Source organism: Phalacrocorax carbo, chromosome 9, assembly GCF_963921805.1.
Source record: "Phalacrocorax carbo chromosome 9, bPhaCar2.1, whole genome shotgun sequence".
In the NCBI taxonomy this organism is placed as follows: domain Eukaryota; kingdom Metazoa; phylum Chordata; class Aves; order Suliformes; family Phalacrocoracidae; genus Phalacrocorax; species Phalacrocorax carbo.
Genome location: NC_087521.1, coordinates 7,289,846 through 7,302,890, shown reverse-complemented (window position 1 = coordinate 7,302,890; position 13,045 = coordinate 7,289,846). Strand labels below are relative to the sequence as shown.

General features: G+C 41.7%; 1 long non-coding RNA gene across 2 annotated transcripts; it reads left to right on the top strand.

Moving 5' to 3' along the window:
• Positions 1-8,021: 8,021 nt before the first annotated feature.
• LOC135314991 (uncharacterized) lies at positions 8,022-12,709 on the top strand. Of its 2 annotated transcripts, none has more exons than XR_010374408.1 (4): positions 8,022-8,159; positions 9,039-9,097; positions 10,294-10,399; positions 10,503-12,709. It is a non-coding gene; the product is annotated as an uncharacterized LOC135314991 (long non-coding RNA). The 2 variants fall into 2 exon arrangements; XR_010374407.1 differs by having other exon boundaries at positions 10,149-10,399.
• Positions 12,710-13,045: the final 336 nt, after the last annotated feature.

Genomic DNA, 13,045 nt, shown 5'->3' with positions numbered 1-13,045 from the left:
TCTTTTTCAGCTTCCAGGAATAAGTCCAATGTTAGTGAAATGCTCTGTGTTAGTTTTAAAATTTAAATCTCCTTTCCAATTTCAGGAGCTGTTTTATTTACAATTTTAAGCTAGAAATAGTAAGAAGAGAAAACGAACTGAAACACAAATAAAACAATAAAGCACTGTGGTAGACTTATGCTGAGTTTGTTTTCGGTTCATTGGTTTTCAGATATTTTCTGGGCTTTGACTTTTTTTCATCCAGAGTCAGGCTGAGAAATTTTCTTTAAATTTCAGTTTTCTTCCGGGAACAGAAATATTTGGTGTCCAGTTCTAATCAGTCCCTTTATAGTTTTTAAGGCTGAAAAGGAATTACCTAGATAAAAGAGGTTGTAGACAGCAGAATGAAAAAGAAATTATTTTATAAATACTTTTTCTGCAATTACATTTTAAAAAGTTCTGACAGTGAACTATCTACATAAAGCTCTAAGCATTCTTAAAAATGTGATTTCTTCCTGATCACATCTGCAATGCACAATGCTGTATGTTATGACATATATGACTCCCCCCAACCATACATAACATGTATTTTCATTGTTTCACTAATAAGGAAACTACAAAAAATCCAGTACTGGGTTTAGATGAGATTCTTTTTTAGTCCTAGGTTCTCCAGAAACGTAGTGCCATGAAAAAACACTGAACCTAATCAGAATCTGTATTCAGTATGTGTTTTGGAATATGGATGCTTAGTTTATTCACAGAATAGGATTTTTAAAAAATTAAATGTAGCACAAAGTTAATGAAAAAAGTGACTGCTGCGTTGTCACTTTCAGTAGTTTCACAGCTGGATGAAAATTATTGAAATAGATTATATTTGAAAAGTACTTTTTCTCCTGAAAACTTTTAAGAAAAGGTTCATGTGACTATAGAATTGGTCAAGATGAAGTCATTTAAAATTCTATACTGAAAAAGAGACATTTCACACAAACTTAAAAATTACCACCACCATACCCATCTCCAGCGCTTAGGTAATTGTGAGTAGATCATTTTTAGAGGAACAAAGGCATAAATGATCCGATCTCTAGAATTTTAGCTTAATCGATTGAGATTTAGCCGGAGTCAGTAACCATCAGAACAAAGAGAGCGCACCACAATCTGCATCTTGAAAGCAAGATGGTACACTTCTTTGGAAGGTATGCTGTAGCTAGAGAGTAATGTAGGAAGCGTGCTGGGCTCTGCTCTGGAAGATACCCAACAGGGCAGTCAAAGCAGTCTTTTCTGGGTTTAATTCTGAGAAACTGCGAGTCACACTTGATTCCCCCCAAACGACAATTCTAGTATCTCACAGTTAGACACTCTTCTGTTATATTATTTCCACGGCAGAATAAAATTGAAAGTATTGCATGACACGTACTAAACAGAATGTGTTAAAATGTCTGTCTTAGTTACCCAGAAAAAAATCTGGAGTAACTCAAGAATTTGGCTCATTGATTTTAGACTTTACACTTAGCAAAATGTAAAGGCAAGTGTAACTGGAGAAGTATCAAAGTCACTTGGAGTTAATCTGTTTTAGGTAAACTGATACAATGTTGTTAAATCATGTTTATAAAAAAACACAAAGGGCTCAAGAGAATTGGTAGAGAGAGCTTAAAAACATGCTTTTTTCTTAATGAGTCAGAAGAAGAGCTGTCCTTTCTAAATATTCTGTTACTTCCAACTGCCTAGCTTAGTGCCTACTGACGTGATGCAGAGATTTGGCAGAGCATAAATATTTTTTAAAGCTTACTCATTAACACCTTGGGCCCATCCATCAGCATGATTGACATCAAGAGACAAAGCAAAATTTTTTTTAATAGGACACAACATGTACAAAAGGCTTTCTGTGGGCTAATGCGGCACACCTGACAGATGTGTGAGTCATTTGACACAATGGGTGGTATTCACGAACACTCTATCACCTTGCAATCAACTCAGTATAGCATTCCTTCTTATTTTCTGAATCCCTCTTTCTTCAAAATAAAAGGAATTTAGGAATAACTGCACAGCATTCAAAGCAAAGTCGTTTATATGCTCCATCCCTGAGATGCTACTAATAATGATGTTCATGACATTATCTGAAATGTTATTAGGAAAATAATAAGGACTTCCTGAACTGTATCTGAGAGCTAGGCTTCATGTGTTCCATGCCATGCACTTTGTATTATTGCACCAAATGAATCCAGTAAAGACTAATTGGCATGAGTGAGTAACATAGCAGTGCAATAAAGATAGCGTGTCACCTTTTGCTCGTCTGCTCAATATTGTCTCTAAATGGTAATAGGCTTCATTATATCCTGCTGTATTTCATGGAGATTCAGCAGACAGAATATGCGAAAGTGAGAGACTCTCAGTGGGTTTTAAAGTAACATTACCTTTACAAGGAAGGAAGAACAACAAAATGCCCTTGGTTGAAAAACAAGTCTATGAGAAATAGGCACTATGGATGTGGAAACTTTAAAAAATTACAGCTTTCTTTTAAGTGATCTGGAAGTCTTCTGCCAAATGTTTCAGATGGTTCCTCCGCCTATCTATAGTAACAAGAGTGGCTGTATTCGGTGGCTTGGCCTGTGAACTGGCTGTGCAAGCCAGCCTGATCCATAATCATATTCACCATGTGTGTCAAGCCCTGCTTCCCATCTTCCATCCTGTGTTTTCTGGATTTTTGTCTGTGGTGCTTGAATTCATGAATCTTGATCCAAACAGTGGCATGCTTTCTCCTACTCTGTATCTCTGAGATGAAGCAAGTTACCTTCTGCATTCGTTACAAACTCATTTCCTTCTAATAACCTAAGCATTAGGCATGGGTACCCGCAGTTTATTTTGAAGGACTGAGCTCTCTTCTGGTGTGGCTGATGAAATCCTGTCTGGGCAATCAATACATGGCTGCCCAGAGCATTCATTTATCCTTGTGGCAACTGAGGAATGATATTGAAGAGCTTATCTGAAAGACTGAAGACCAGAGGACACTGCAAATTATTTAGTCTTGCAAAACACTGTCCTGTTGCCTGGTGCCTGCTGTGTTCTCAGAAGCTTCTTGAAGTAGAACGGGAATATTGATGAGCTGTTTTATCAATCTGCAAAAACAGAAAGCATCCCCGTAGGTGATATGACCCTCAAAGTCCGAGAAAGCTATGGAAATTAGGAATGACATCTGTTGTAATGTAAAAATAATCACAATAAAAAAGCATAAGTAGAATGCCATAAAAATGGTGTTTTATTTAGCACAAACAGTTTTCAAGCAGTCAAAGTCAAAAGTGCAGAACAACACTAAAATAGGCGGAAATATAAAATTACTAAAGCAGCAGAAAAAGGGGCAGACCACATCAATGGTTACAATATCTGGGTCCTCATTTGCCCTCTTGTTCTCCTTTCCCTTTCTAAGTCTCCATGTAGGTGCAGAGCAATCCAGGCATGGAATGAGGGGTGATGGCCTAGGTCTGCATGCTCTGATAGCTTTCCAGAAATGTTTGAGGAAAAAATGATAGGAAGAAGTCTTAATACTAAATTCAGTAGCCAGGGAAGCTTCACCTTGAAAGCTTTCAACTTGAAAGGCACGTGAACTTTGTCCCCAGGGAAGCAGCGCAGTGATTCCTGCTAGCTCCTCCACTGGAACTAGTACATGCTCTTGTTTCCAGGCTGCAGACTCGCTTGTTGGCATTAAAAAAAAATTCAGTACCCAGTTCTATGGCACCTCTTTCCATTGAAACTCTCTAGGTTTTGCTGTTCCCCCCTCCCTTCCTTCCATGCCAGTAGGTTTCTCTGCACCAGCTCCTCCTACAGCCACAGTGGCACTGGGTGTTCCACACTTCTCTTCAGCATTTCGTGCTGAAATCGTAGTGCTCTTTTTTTAGCCTTTATTTGCTGGACAGCTGGTCTCCTCTAGATGTCTGCAATGGGAAGTAAACATGGTCCATGCAATATTTCTATTTCTTGGTGTTTCACAAACATATGTGCAGGAGCTTTTTTGGAAGCCTGGGAACAATCCAAACAAATTAGAGGATGTTCTCAGTCACATAGATGGGATGCCAAAATCTCACCTAGCGCTAATCCGAACAGTTAGGATCCCTACTACATGGAAAGTCTAGTAAAGGAAGTAAATGGGATCTGTTCCCACTTATGGTGATGTTCCAGATCTTGGTAGGGTACTAGAGCAGATTCTGCTACGTATGTTATGTTCTCCTTGTGTCGGTTTCCAGGACTGAGTTCTTGTCTGGTTGCATAAACAGTGCACATTCCCTTCAAAAAATAAACAAAAGCAGAGTTTTTCAGGGCATTTCAAAAGAGAACAAAAGCCTGAATTATTCCAGGTGACGTTGTTGGCTCATCCACATTCCCTTCTAGCAAGGTGTTACTAGCCGTGGGGCACTGCCCTGTATGCTGGCAATGACGGTGGCAGCGGTACTGGGAACACGGCGTTTCTCAGCTTGCTCCAGATCACATTCACTTTTGTTAAAAGCTTCCCAAAGATGTGAGATGACGTTTTTTAGAGAGTGATGTGTGGGAAAGAACGGAGTAAGGGGGATCAGCTGTGACTGAGTTTGATTTGGTTAGGGGTGGAGAAGCTAGGGCTTGGACTTTTTAGCAGTGAAACCAGGCCTTTAAAGCCTCATGTTGTTTTTGGCAGACATTCTCCTTCTCCCCATCTTATTTACACTCTCTGTTCACGTCGGCTTCTCTTTGCAGCCTGTTATTTGCAGAGCAGAGCTTCTTTGCACTTCCTTCTGCCAGCCTCCAGCTGATCATGAGCCACAGAACAGTCACCCAGAAACCTGTCACCACTGGAATGGTGCACCAGAATGGGGGATATGGAGTTGGACAGCAAACCCTGCACGACAGGCTGTGGAAGAGGCTGAGTCAGCCCCTTGCTCAAAAGGCCATTATAGCATTCAGTTGCTGATCTACTTGCCATGTGTGATTGCACATTGCTGTTAAAATGGCGTATTGGCCCTAATCCTGAAAAGCTTTCAGACATGTATGCATTCAGTGAGATGAAAGACTATAGGGAGATGCCTACGTTTCCTCTAAGGGCATCCTATTTGTAAAAAAGGATAGGCGCAGTGATCTCGAGGTATTTTGTGATACAAAAGTGTGGGCAAGAACATAAACGCGCATGTATGTAATTTGCACGTATATATATAGAGTACATCTCTGTAACTGAATGACATTACCACGGGGATAATAAGGCCCACAAATAGCATAGTCAACAAATTTAGCTTGCTATTTTTGTGTCTTTCATTCGTGAACTGCCAAGGAGTAGATTGCTATATCCTTGAATTTAGCTTTGAAAATCATCTACAAATAACTTGTCAGTGAAACTTTTTTGACAGGGTGCCTTACACGATCACCCCTCTATCGATTTACTGAGGATGAGGGTTTGTTCTAGTCTTTAAACTAACTAGACTAGTTCTTTAGCTCATCTGTAGCAGTTCTTACTCTCAAAAGTCATTTAGCGTTGGGGACATTGTGCAAAACTCTTAGAAACACAACAATTTTTATTCTGCATCTGGCTGAGAGCGTGACATCAAATTTCATACAATATCATACATTTCACATGGCTTAGTATACAGCAACAAGTTAAGGAGGAAGACTGGGAACTTGAGGCTCCTCACAGCTCGATGAGCAGGCTAACCGTACTGCGCTGCTCTTGCAGTTTTTGCCATTAATGTGAAGCCAGCATACCAGTAATAGACTTGCACAGCTACAATATCTAAACTACATAAGTATAAATGACTTACATATACACATGTCTGCCTACTGTGCATGTATGTATATATTTTGATATATACATATGTAGATTTACTGATGATGTTTTTATTTTACCAGATTATCTGTTCTTTCCTTCAGCTGATCCAAAGCGCAAGTGCTAATGCTATCTTGCACAGTCTGTCCCTCTCTGTCTCTATGTTCAAAATACTTCAGCAAAAAAGAGGGAATTTTCAAGGTAGAAATTTCCACGAAAAATCCTCTTTTTCAGTTGATGAGATGAGTCTAATGAGTCATAATTTTTGGTTGGAGTTAAGCAGTATTTCCTGGTGAAGAGGGACCAAAGAGGTTTTTACTTCATTAATGCCTTCATATCAGCTGATGCAGTATGTACATTACAGGCCACATTTTCTTTTTTGCAGTCCTGTGATTTTACAGCTGGTACCCCGTGGGCTGCCTGCCTTCTCACACTGGGTCCAGTTTGCCCATCTTGTTAGCAGCTATGTACACTTCAATGCTGTTGTCTGGGGAATTTAACAAATCCGTCTCTGAGATAGTAGGTGCTCCTGGTGCTCATGGGTTAGTAATTTCAAATATGCCAGGGGTCATTGCCTAAATACGCAGAGAAATTCTGAGTCAAATATTTTTTTTTTTCTTCCATGTGAACCCTTCTATGCTTTATCAAAACCTCCAGCTCCTTATATTTTATCATATCACTCAAAGACAGCCAACGTTTTTTTTTCCTGCTGACTGATCTCGAATGACCGTGGCTATTGGGTGGCAAAAGAACTGCTCTGCAAGGCACTGAGTGGGCCTTTGTGCAGGTCATTAGTAGGCTGGGTACCTCCTGAGGAGCTGGAAACCTCTCAGCCTGCCAACAGCACAGTCGCTTCAGATAAGCAGGTACCATGTTTTTTCCTAGTTTTCAGTCAAGTGGAGGATTAAGAATATTTCTTGAAGAAAATGATGCTTTGAGAATACTAAAAGCAAGATTACATGATGCTTATGTGCACGTAATTCTTTCCCACCAGCCAGCAGAGTGGCCCATCGTGCTGAGGATGCACAAGGGCCTGGTGCCCTGCCTCACCCTGTCTGCACCTTTGGTGCTTTAACCACATTGGTCTTGCACCCCCTCCTCTATCAAGGACTATATTCCCTGACGTAAGGCTGGGCCTGGGGCACTGTCTGTAGCAGAAGGGCTATAATGGGGAGAAGTTACACTGGGCACTACAAGCCTTTGCTTCTGCTTTGTCCTGACTCAGTCATGTCTACCCTGTATATGAGCGTGCACTCCTCAAAGCCAGGTTCACCGGCAGGAACCCACATCTTCTGAACTCGCAAACTACAAAGAAGCCTGAGGTGACAGAATCAGCAGAGTTCACCTTGAGGATATATCGTGTGGTGCATCAAAACATGCTCCAGGCCACACTGAAAGTGTTACCCTTATCCCCAAGCAACTGCCTAGCATTCAAGCTGTGATTCGTCTCCTTGTTCTTCTGGGCCTGTACGTCCTTGCTGATCCGTTGCAAAATCATAGTCACAAGGTGATTAATAGTTGGTGGTATATAATCCTAATCTTATCTTTAAAAGAAAAAAAAATTATCTAGTTTTTCTTTTTTTCCCCCCCTAAACAGATATCGCCATTGGTATTAAACAAAATTTAGGTTGAAAATTAAGATACACATTGCTTGATAAAAATGACAAGCAGCTTTCCTAATTCAGAAGGTGCTTTATTGTAGTAAGCATCCCCTTTTCTTTAATATAGAAAAGATGTAAACAAAACTATCTTCCTTAGAAAGATGTTAGCTGCAAACGAGCTATGGTGGATAATAAGAACATCTTACCATCAAAGGCAAAGGATATTTTTGACAACACAAACTGGTGTTTTTCACCTGTGTGTATTTTATAGCTTAGCATGTGTTGCCTTCACATACATAAAACTAAAAAAAATCTTGTGTTTTCTTAGACCGGAACAGCAAATTATATTAATAAAATTAGAACATAGGTAAGAATAAATAAAAAAAAACGGCAAATGGAATAGGTTTGATCAGAAACAGAAGAGAAAAAACCCCAGGAACTTCAGAATTACATATTGCGCATACTTTTTATAAGTGCGGTCCCAGCATTGAAAGTCTCACAAAGAGGTTTCGCAGGACAACTTGGGTTAAATTCCCCCAGCTCTCGCACACGTCTTGCGGGGGGAGCGGCGCGGGCCGCAGCCTGCGGCCTCCCCGGCGGCCACCAGATGGCGCTGCGGCCCCTCGGACCGCGCCCGCCGCGCGCCCCGGCCCGCCGCCGGCCCGCGCGCCTCCCTCCGGCGCGGCCGGGCTTCGGGCGCTGAGGGGCGGAAACGACGCTAAAAACCATAGTTTTCTTGTGTCGGGTGAATAATATTTTGCCACTGTTTAGCCGAGGCAAAATGCGGACCGTGCCAGCAGGTATTCGGTGTAGGCGGAGGGAGGGAGGGAGCAGGGAAAGAACCCCGCCGGGTTTGGCTCTGCGGGCCGCCCGTGCCGCCCCGGCGGTGCCGAGCCGCCGCGGGCCGGGGCGCCGGAGGGCAGCAGGGCCTGCAGGGCGTACGCCCCTGCTTCCGGACCCCAAGCAGCAAAGCACCCCTCCAGGGTCCGGCCCCTGCCTCGTGGTCCCTTTTGGGACAGCTGCAAAACGTGAAACCTTTCGGGCTCCCGGGTCTGACTTGGGCCGCGCTAAAATCTCGAGTGCGGGAACTGATGTGAGGGGGCGGCGCTGTGGGTGACTGCGGACTAAGTTCTCATCAGCCGCCTCCTCGGGCCTGATGGTTCACCCCGGGGCGACAGCAAACCTGCGATTTGCCCCTGATGAGTGCTTTGCCGTATCGCGGCGTGCCAGCGCTCGGAGAGGAACCCTCAGTGAGACCAGTTCGGTAACCACCAGTAGGGCTGGGAGCGCTGAGTTCCGTTCCCGAGGTAGCACGCCTGTACCGGGACGCTTAGCCTTCGGGCATCGGTTCCTCACCTCGTCCACTTGCACTGATTCTGCCTTTTGCCTGCCCCCGCCTGTTGCAGCGCAGATTACATCCGCAGTATTGTAGATACTGCTCGGGGTAGAGGCTGGCTGCTAGTTAATGTAGCTGCACAATATTTACACAATGCCTGACACTCTTGCTGCTTTCACATTCTAAAATATTCAGTAATAGTGATAAGTAAGCCCAATGCGCAAAACTAAATTAAAATTATGAGTTTTATGCGCTTGCCTTAATGGTGGCTGATGACCAATTGTGTTCTTTGAATGCGAAACTTGTGGAACACGAGTTTGGTAATTTCACTTGGCACTTTCAGCTCTGTTTTAAATGGACTGTGTCTACAAGCAAGCTGTTCACCTGTGCTCTGGGAACAGGGTGAGTGCTTATAAAATGTTTCAGTGTCTGAATTCAGAGGGAGAAATGTCTCATTGAGGGGTTATATGCTAGTGTAAATGAAAGCCATATCAAGAATGAATGTAGGGAAAAAAGCGATTGTTGTTATGAAAACCCCTTCTGTGCCCTCATATTTCCAGATCTTGGATCTTTTTAGAAGTTTTGACTTTCCAAAATGAGATTAAGGTAGTTGTCTGTGGAGCTGCTTGGAAAATAAAAACATTTCTATCGTATGAGCCTTTTTCAGTGGATTAAGTGAAATATGGCTGAGACATTTTGTTCTTTTCTGTTTAAGCAGGCTGTATGAGTTTTGAGAACTAATGCCTGAAAAAAGGCGTTTCACTCACAAGTATTATCTCTGATGTTGTTTTTCTCAGGCGTTCTAGAAGTATTTGAATTATGAATTATCCACCCAGCTAATTCATTTCCTTTAGGGCCAACTCATTTATTCTGAATAAACATTGTCCTGGATGTATACGTGTATGTCGACTCCTACAGATCCACACACATAATTTTTACAGTCTAACTAGTAGAAGAGGCTAAAGAACTTAGGCAAACCTGTGCGAGTGGGAGGTATCGATTATTAGATGAAGCAGTTGAGTCCAGGGTACAAGTAATTGTGTAGAAACATCCATTTTTATACGAGTTGGGTGACACATTGAGCCTGGCTGGTGAAAACCATTTTAAAGTAATTTATTTTCTCTCTTTAAATGATAAACATTTATTTCAAGACTCTGCTTATAGTGGCGGGTCTGTTCTACCCTGGGTCCACCACTGATGAGGAAACTGTTAGTTGCTGAGCTGGCAACAGAGCAGAGGAGAGTTGGTAGGGCTGGATTTGTCTGAGATTTACAGAATTCTGATTTTTGAATATGCTTTTTTTTTTTTTTTTTAAATGAGTGCATGTGCATGATAGAAAGTGTATGAGAGTTGGGAAAGATTTTGGAGGGAAGGCATTCAGTAGAACTATGCCACCACAGAAAAAAGCATTTTTGTTTCCTATTATAATAATATCTGTAATTGCTGGAACAAGGTTTCCTGAATTCAGCAGTCACAAATTCCAGAGGCTTGAGCTGAGTCTGGATCTGTGCCCTGACTTGTGGGACAGAGACAAAATTATGCCTTGAATTTTCCCTGAGCCATGGAGAGGAGTGAAGTCAACAGGTGGTAATTTGCAGGGGCTGCAAGAAGCCTGCTCTCTGCTGCCCCAGCGATGGGTTTATCAACAATAATTAGATCCCCATCAGGCTTGTGAAGAAGCTGTACTCGTCTGCTGAACTGAAGGTAGGGTATTTATATGAAAAGGCAGCTTTTTGTTCAGATCCCATATGTGTTCAGTCTCAGTCATTGACTGATCAGATTTTCATTCTCTCTTTGTTCCCTTTAGGCTTCTTTCAGGTGCCCTGGGGCGATGCCAGTGAACTGGGCACCTAACCTGGGGTGTGTGCACCAGTGCAGTCACCCCTCCTGCTTTGGGCTCTGCAGCAGGAGCAGGAGCTGCCGCTGAAGTGCCTCTTCCTGCAGCTTTTTTGATGGTGCAGTAGGATCAGAACAAGTCCCCAGCTGCCTTCACCACGAGCAGCCTTTAGCCTTCTTTGTAACAGCAGGTAACAAACCATCCTGCCCCCTAGATTGCTCCTGTGTGCCACCTGGCTCACTCTTAAGCCTTTGCCACAAGAAACCAGGCTACACCTGCAGGTGGAGTGGGGCCAGGCCACCCACAGCTGCCCTCAACCAAAACCTGTGCTGTGCTGGGGCTGCTGCCCCAGAAGTACACAGTGCAAGGTCTTCTCTCTCAGGGGCAAGGGAGCAGGTGAATGGGAAGTATTTAATTTCACGTGTCTGTACCGCTGTTGGAGCACGCTTGTTGCATGCCAGCAGTGGAAGTCTTAACCAAAACCAAAAGAAATTTAATCATATGCCTAGTCACGTACTGAGAAACTTAATCTGCTATTAATATTACTTCAGTCCTCAACAGTGAAGATCAAGCCTTTGTGTTATAACTGAAATTTTATTTATTTATAATCATTAGTTTTCTTAGATTTAATGTAAGAATCATTGCCTCAAAAAAGAAGCTGTTTTCTGGGTTTCTGACTTCTAATTTTAAGCAGCACTTCAATATCTGACAAGGGGAGCGCTTGATGTTAATTATTTTTTGATGTGAGCATAATCATGTACAAAATTTGCTTTCATGCACAGTCTTCTATGTGAGTTTATGTTTTTGAAATGTGAACCTGAGCAGGGAACAAAATAAACCTTTACAATCTTCAGAGCTGTTATAATCTGATTGTCATAGAACAAAATACCTTGTCATCTCCCACTACGTGGCTCTTCCATATAACTGTTGCTTTGCATCATTTACTCTGTTATACTTCATTGATTATATTACTTCAAAATTGTTATTTATCCAGCCTAACAGTTGTTCCAGCAAGAAAAGCTAAATATTATGGGCTAAACTCTATTTTAGATTCTTGCAAACAAAGCCCTCATGGTTGAGGGCATGAACTCAAACATTTGTGACATTGGTGACCCCTGGAACAAAATAGAATTGGATTCTGGATCAAGCAAGAGGAATAAAGTTGGACTAGAGGAAGAGCTTTTATCCTTACTAAGCTGCCACTTAAAGCATTGAGATTTGGAGGAAATTTGATGAACTGAATTTGCTCCCTCAGCTGGAATAGTTTTGGCACATGTATCTGAAGAGCTATTTAGCTATGAGGGAGCTAACCAATGGTCTGAGATTATACACATCTGTCAGCTAAATCGAAGATCCAAAGGCTAAACCCAGCATTCAGAGGCAACATGTGGATCCATGAATTTTATGGAAGGCAGTGTCTAGACACTGATAAGCAGTTTTCTGACACACAAATGTTTTAAAACTGTATGTAATTGTTCTCATTTTAGTAATAGCTTTAAGAAAATTACTGTTAGGAAGATGGAAGAAATGTTTTATGCCAGTGACCTCAGAATTGTAGTCCAGGGATCTAGTTGTGTTTTCAAGTCATTTATGCCATGGAAGTAATGAGTATCTCTTTTGTGATAAAAAGGCACAGTATATAGGAAAAAGGCACTTTTCCTCACAGGAAAAGAAAGTCATTGTTTTGCAAAAACTGTAGACATGCTATTCTTTTGTAAATAGAATGTAGGTCATAATGCTTAGTTTTACTGCATTGCTACTCTTCGTGTATTTTCTGACTTCAGGCGTATTAACAGGACGAATAAGACAGGAGAAGCAACAGCTCTCTACATGTGTGTTTATGTGCCATTCAGGCAGCACGCGCATCTTTTGTTTTTTTAAGCACATGGTTTTAATTTCAAAATTATGAAATACTACAGAGACATTATAAGCCTACAAGTCATTTACAGCTATTGCAATTCTGTTTAATACATTTCCAAACAATTTTTTCTGGCACAGATGGTAACATCATAGCTTCAGATCTCCTTCCCATCCATCGCTGGCTGTTTCTGGGTGTGGGAAGAGGTGATGATTAGCTAAGACAAAACTAGCTGTTCACAACATCTTGTTGAAACTTTGTTGTTATTGATGATAAAAATGGCTTTGGAATAAACTAAAGATTTTAATGAGAAAATGCCTATTTGTGTCAAGGTTTTTTTTTTTGAGTCAGCTGTACATGCAATTATGTAATTGATGTTTCCAGTGCTATGTATTTCTTTTGTTTTCATGCTTATACCCATTAAGGATATGAGAATGTCACAAATGCAAGGCAGCAGACATTACCGGGAGAATTTGTAAACAGCAACATTCTTTGAGAGCACAGAGCGTCTACATTTGCAGAGTTCTTAGATATTATTGTGTCATTTCAGCCTTTCCCTACAGTTCTTTGTTTTTCTATCACACCTTCAGTGGATTTTGAGTGCACAGGGAGCACATATGTATCGTTCTCCACTCTGCTAATAAAAGGACCTTTG